This window comes from Montipora foliosa, chromosome 4 (assembly GCF_036669935.1).
Source record: "Montipora foliosa isolate CH-2021 chromosome 4, ASM3666993v2, whole genome shotgun sequence".
NCBI classification, from domain to species: Eukaryota; Metazoa; Cnidaria; class Anthozoa; order Scleractinia; family Acroporidae; genus Montipora; species Montipora foliosa.
The window spans coordinates 44,286,846-44,294,173 of record NC_090872.1 but is presented as its reverse complement, the minus strand read 5'-3'; positions in this window follow the sequence as shown (position 1 = coordinate 44,294,173).

Genomic DNA, 7,328 nt, shown 5'->3' with positions numbered 1-7,328 from the left:
AGTATTTATACCGTTCCGACTTTTGTCAACATTGAGGGGGGAAAGAGCGAACACTGTCCCAACAATTATGTCTTAGATTGTATAAGTGAGAAAGCCGACAAAAACTACGTGAGTGAGATTAAGAGAAAATGATCTGTTCTTGTAGAACTTCGCTTTGTAAAAGTTTTCTTGGCACAATAATTAAAACTAAGAGGTTTTCGAACAAATTCTTATGCTTTAAGGTTTAGTAATAATAAATGGTTTGTGGAAAAAATGTAGAATAATATTATTACGGTAAATGAAGCTGTGACATGCATTTGGATTTGGCGAGAAACAAAGAGCGGGAAATCAACAGTTGATTGACACAGTTTCAGCACGGTGTAATTGAATTGCACAGTGCTTCCAACCGTTTGGCTCAGTGGATATTGCATTAATTGGTCCTAAACTGTTCTTAAAACAAGTTAGGGATATGGAAGCCGTTAGCCTTCTTGAAAGCGAGGTGTTAGAAAACGGTACGGGGCAAGTTTTAATGGAAAATGCGCAAGATTCTACACCGCCCGAAGACCATCAACTGTTGAGCTCGCGTCAGGTTCGCAGTGTTTATTTACTTACCTACAGCCAGGCAGATGTTGTTGTTGTACCAACACGCGAAGAATTCGCAAGAGTAGTGTTGGATAGTTTCAAAAATGCAGACCCCTGTTCGCATTGTGAGGTAGTGCAGTGGGTCTGTAGCCAAGAACTTCACAGGGACGGAGGAAAACACTACCATATGGCCGTGAAGCTCAGTGCTCGCCGACGTTGGCTCAAAGTGCGAAATTACATGGATGACAAATTTTCAATCAAAGTTAACTTCAGTAACCACCACCACAATTACTATTCTGCTTGGCAATACACTACGAAGGAAGATCCTTCGTACCTTAAATCACCGAACCATCCTGATTTAGCGAATTACTCGGAATAAACTTCGTCCCAGGAAAGTCGATCGCGCACTAGAAATGCTTCCGAAGACGGGAATGAGTGGAATGAGGGTAAGCGAAAGAGAAAACGACGTCGTAAAAACTTAAGCGTTTATGACGTGTCACAAATAGTGGTGCAGAAAAGAATAAAAACGCGTCTTGAGCTTCTTGTGCTCGCCAACCAACAGAAAAAGGAAGGTAAAACAGATTTAGCTGAATTTATTGCTAACCGAGGTAGCAAAGCTGTAGATGAGGCACTTGCTGTAGGATGGGAAATAGAAGAAGCGGAGAAAAAGCTTGAGAGATGTAAGTCGTCTAGAATAGATATTTTATACCGCGAAATGGGGAAACAATGTGTTGACGGCTGTGGCAGGCGATGGCTGTACATGGCAGAAGATATCCTACAGCGTAACAACATTCAGAAATTGGAATTTTCAGAGGCAGTACGAAACCTTCTAAAAATGGCAGAGGGAAATACCGCAACATTCTTTTAAAAGGGCCCGCGAACTGTGGGAAAACATTTTTACTCAATCCCTTGAATATAGTGTTCAGAACCTTCACTAACCCTGCGACTACTACTTTTGCCTGGGTCGGCGCAGCAGAGGCGGAAGTTGTATTCCTCAACGACTTCAGATGGTCACCACAGATAATTCCTTGGCACGACTTGCTGCTTTTGCTTGAAGGTCAGGAAGTCCACCTACCGGCCCCGAAGACCCATTACAAACAAGATATTTCATTTAAAGGTGACACACCCATTTTTTGCACTGCCAAAGACGAGCTTTCTTATGTACGGGGTGGTGTTCTGGATCAAAGGGAGACAGAAATGATGCGAGTCCGTTGGGTTGTGTACTCCCTGTATTCTCAAATTCCCGAAGAAGAGCAAGTTAGTGTGCCGGCATGCTCACGTTGTTTCAGTGAGCTCATTTTTCCACAAGGGTGATAATGAGATAACTTGATCGGAGAATGGTGAAGGACAAAAGCACTTCACCATCTAGTTCACCATAGTAAAAGTGCTCGCTGTTCAATAGCTAAAACCCTACACAATAATTTGTCGTTAACATTTTATTAAAGATATCACACATGTTATTTCAAAAGTTTCGAAATGGCTTTATCGAAGGACTTTGAGTAGTTAAGCGCTGCTTCACCATGGTGAAGTGATATTCTGAAGGAAAACTTCCGGTTTTCCTTTAATTATTACTTCACCATGGTGAAGCAACGTTTATTTCTTTCGGAAGCACAGAAATTGGAAAGAACACCACTAAGTGTCTTTAGCTTTACCATGATCTTCTAGTTTCTGCGACATAATTTAGTTTGGTTTGCGTAGAAACTGTGAAAAGCGAATTTCATGACTTCTAAATGCATCACCATTGTGTTTACTTCACCATGCAGTAAATAAGTACATGTAACTCAATTAGAGTCACCCGAATTGTACATATCGGCACCGAGTTGAAGTTATGGAAAAGTACCTTTACTGGCTATTGTTGGTCTTATGCTATATTTTCCTAGCAATAACAACATTCATTATGATTTTAATACTCTAATTCATATAATGTACGATACTTTTTAAAAGATATGTGCATCGCGGAAAGCCTTTGAAGTTTTGTAAGTTGTTAATTACTTTTAGTCACAGTTCATCACTTCCTCTATTTGTTCAGTTCTCAATTCTTTATATGAGCCACTGGAGTAGTAAGCTTATCATAAACAAATGAAACAGTTCGTTTCATAAATAAAAGTCTAGTTACTTAATAATTGAGACGCCTTCCCTTGTTTGTAATCACCAATGACATTCTTTTGTGCATAGAACCTATTATATGGTTTATGGTTCGCACTGGTATGGACAAAATCGCGGCTTTAGCGCGTGCTTTAAATTGCTTAAAGTTTTCTCGCTTTATCCCCCTTTCCAATGCTTGTTTCTTGAGAATCCTTCGGACAATTGGGAATAGATTCTCGATACAATTTAGGTCGGGACTTCGTGGTGGAAGCTTGATTAAAGTGCTGTTGGCACGACGCATAGCGGATCTCGCCATCCCCGAGTTTTGCGAGGGATCGCCATCTTGAATCCACAGACGGTTGGTCCCTTTATCAGCCTTCATAAATAAACGCGTGAAATTCATTTTAATGAAGGTAGCAAAGAAATGTCCACACATCCTTTCGTACGGCTCGCAGCAAATTACTCCCTTGTCGTATGAAATTGCAACTATAAATTTCACTACTTTTCCCCCGGTGCCTTCTTTCCTACCTTTTGCAACGCATCCAATCTCCAAGCCCTCCGATTTCTTCCTCCATATCCGTGCCTCTGGAGCTTTCGCTTGATCAAGAGGATTTCGTTTGTATGCGAAAGCTACGCCGTCTAGGTAAAATCCTATCTGTCTTATCCAAACATCAGCGCTGTACTCTCGTCGCATCTTCTTGGCAAATTTCACTCTATTTTGCATATCTTTCTCCGTCATAAGGCCTTTCTTTTTACTTTGCAGGTAAAAGTAGCCATTGGCATTGAGATAGCGACACACAGTTCTTTCCGAGACTTTTTCTTGTTTGATTCCTGCTTCCTGCATAAGCCTCTTGCATGTGAAGTTTCCCTCTCTATTTCTGAGGACCTTTATAGCTCTTATCAGTAGCCTCTGTTGCCGTTCGCTTAATTTAAATTTGGGTCCCCTTTTGAAAATAGTTTTGGGTATTGACCTCCTCAACAGCTTTTCCTTTGCTATCCTACAAACACTTCCCCTTGAGATGTTACAAATTTCGGCCACTTTTCGAACGGAGAATCCTTTTAAACGACATAAATAAAACGCACGGGCCCTTGTCACGCCATCAATCGGACTTTTAAACACCATGGCTGTTGAACCACTGTTCATATCAGAGAATTGAACAATCGAGAACACTCTATTGTTGTCAGGATATTTTTTACGAAAAAGCAGGATGGCTGAAAGCTTTATATAGCTGTAAAATTATGTACTATAAATCAGTACATGTTTAATTTCTTCCAGGACCCCAAAAATATCCATCCGGCACTTTCTCGACTGTTATCAATGAAATCTGTTCTTACCTGTTCACACCCAATGACGTAGACAATCTAAGACATAATTAGTTGGGACACTTGAGCCGCACTTCGATTTTAACTTACGAATAATGCCTGCTTCCTCTCCCCCCTCAATGTTGCCTTAGAAACAATTTTTTCTCGCCTGAGCAACTAAGTATTTATACCGTTCCGACTTTTGTCAACATTGAGGGGGGAAAGAGCGAACACTGTCCCAACAATTATGTCTTAGATTGTAGCAATGTAATTCCTGTATTTTTACCAGTTTGTTCACCTCTTATTGAATCTAGGTTTGACAAGAAAACATTTAAGAACGTGACTTTTTACAAAGCATCAATGAAAGCTGTAAATGTCCTTTGATTATTGACAACCATTAAGAGGCAACCTTTATGTAGAAAAAAAATGAAACACCTTTTGCTTGTTTCAGATTTGCTGTAATATGGACATAAGCAATAAATTTGATTTCCACTTTGCTGAATTTCTGGTTGTATGTAAGAAAGCCATTTGTCTTGAAGAACTAAAAGAAATTTGGCAGGTTTTTTTCTTAGATCTCAGGATTTCTCACTATATTTCTAGTTAACAGAGCTAACAAGACCTTTCTTGTAATATTGCTCTTTCTTATTTGGGACAAAGTATTTTTACAGTCAAAGAAATCAGCTTTGTTTTTAGGATTGGGTGTAAATAATTTTCGATTATTTTATTGTAAATCCCTTTATTTCCGAGGGCCCCTATGAATACCAGCCTCGTAGCTGAATGGGCTACCCTGGCTAAATATAGTTACTATACTATACTATATCTTTCAGTCAGAATTTTAAATGCTTGTTGCATAGATTTGCCCCACCTATTCTAGAACATTGTGGACCCAAAATGTGGAGAATCAGTTCAGCGTAGTCACTTAAGAGGTTTCATTTGTTTCAATTTTTGTATCCTTACTATGGCATCCCTTTTGTTGTGTTTTCAATTTGGCAGCAAAAGAATAAAGGGAATCTTGGCACTCTATTTCTTTTGTTTTTCAATCTGAGCCTTCTGTAGGAAATCCACATCGAAGTTGACAATGTGCCATTGTTAGAGAAAGTAATGTTGACTCATAACTCCATTGAATTTAATTTGAGGCTCAAAATCTTACGACCAAATCAAAGTCCTAGGATAGTTTATAACTTTGGCGCTGCCAATTGGAATAATCTGCGAGATGATTTCTCAAATATACCTTGGAATACTGCTTTCTTACTGGATGATATAAATGATGTTTGGGATGCATGGAGAGCTCTATTTATAGAGGCAGTTGAACGTAATATTCCAACAAGGTCGCTGAAGCACAAAAGGAATGTACCATGGTTTAATTCTGAATTAAGAACCCTAGTTTTGAAGAAACGGCGTTTGTGGAAGAAAGCAAAATCCTCAAGTGACCCTGTCAAATGGGCTGAATACAAGTCCTTTAGCAATAAGGTGAAAGATAGTTTGAACAAAGCGTACAGGAGTTATGTTGCTAATCTAACAGCATCTTTGCCTTCCAAGCCGAAAACATTTTGGTCATTCGTAAAATGACGCACTGGTAATGCTAGTATTCCCAGCTGTGTTGAATATGATGGTCAATCTGCCTTTACACCAAAAGACAAAGCTGATTTATTCAATAAATTCTTTCATAGTGTTTTTAGTGAAAGATCTAGTGAGCTGGTTTATGAGGATGTTACACCTTTCGCTGAAAGCACGGTTGATGACTTATCGTGTTCAGTGGCTGATGTTTATAAAGTTCTTAGTTCTGTTGATGTAAATAAAGCGAATGGTCGTGATGCAATCTCACCTAGAATTCACCTTTATCACTCGTCGGCCAATTTGGAGTCCGTGGGGAATAAAGGCTTTGTCTTTGCATTGTCTTTGCCCGTCCAGCCTCACACTGAATGAGAGGTTCGACGTTCAAAATCTTTTGTTTGGACATTTAGTGATATGGGCCAATTCTGAAGGAATGTGCCGCTGAGTTGGCACCATCAATATCACAGCTGTTTAATTTTTCATTGGTTCATGGCAAGTTACCAAGTGTCTGGAAATCTGCCAATGTTGTTCCAATTCATAAATCTGGTGAACGCACTTTGGCTGAAAATTATCGACCAGTTTCTCTTACGAGTATTTTAGCAAAGTCCTTGGGGCGTATTATCCATAAGCATATTATGAAGTTCCTGACACATCATAGGCTGCTGAGTGAGAGCCAGCATGGTTTTAGAGAAGCTCGTTCATGTGTTACTCAACTTCTTCAGCTGCTACATTCATGGTTCAGTTTTCTTGAGAAAGGTGCCTGAGTCGACGTGATCTTTTTGGACTTTGCTAAAGGCTATGACAAGGTTCTCATCGTCACTTGCATAAGCATATTATGAAGTTCCTGACACATCATAGGCTGCTGAGTGAGAGCCAGCATGGTTTTAGAGAAGCTCGTTCATGTGTTACTCAACTTCTTCAGCTGCTACATTCATGGTTCAGTTTTCTTGAGAAAGGTGCCTGAGTCGACGTGATCTTTTTGGACTTTGCTAAAGCCTATGACAAGGTTCTCATCGTCACTTGCTTCATAAGTTGCAGTGTTATGGCATTCGGGGTCATTTGTTTTCCTGGTTTCACGATAATCTGTCAGACTGTACACAAAGAGTCATTATTGGAGGATCAGAATGGATGGAGGTGTCCTCTGGTGTCCCTCAAGGGAGTATATTAGGGCCACTTCTTTTCCTGCTGTATATAAATGACTTCCCCCTAAATGTAAGCTGTAGTACAGAGCTTTTTGCTGATGACAGTGTACTTTATCGTAACATCGCATCTGTAGATCATTGTGTTGAGTTTCAGGGTGACCTTTTGTCTGTTGCCTCCTGGTGTGACTTGTGGAAGGTCACGCTGAATCCAGAAAAGTGTAAGGCCCTACATGTTACCAAGTCTTAATGTCCTTTAGTTCATCAGTATGTGATAAATGCGAATAATCTGTCGGCTGTAGATAAACATAAGCACCTGGGTATTTGGTTGAATCTTCTTTAAGGTGGGACGCTCATATCAATTACATTGTTGGTAAGGCAAATAGAGTGTTAGGTCTAATAAGGAGAACATTTGGGCCCAAAGATCCTGTGGCAATTAAAACAGCTTTTAATGCTTTAGTTCGTCCTATTTTGGAATATGCCTGCCCAGTCTGGAACCCTTATTTGGTTAAACACGTACACAGTATTGAATCCATCCAGCGTCGTGCTACTCGATTGATATGTGGATCTGATAAACCTTACTTCTAAAGGCTCACTGAAGTAAACTGGTCATCATTGGAGCTTAGAAGGAAATACCTCTGCTTGCTTCAACTTTACACGATAATTTATGGCTATTCTGATATTCAC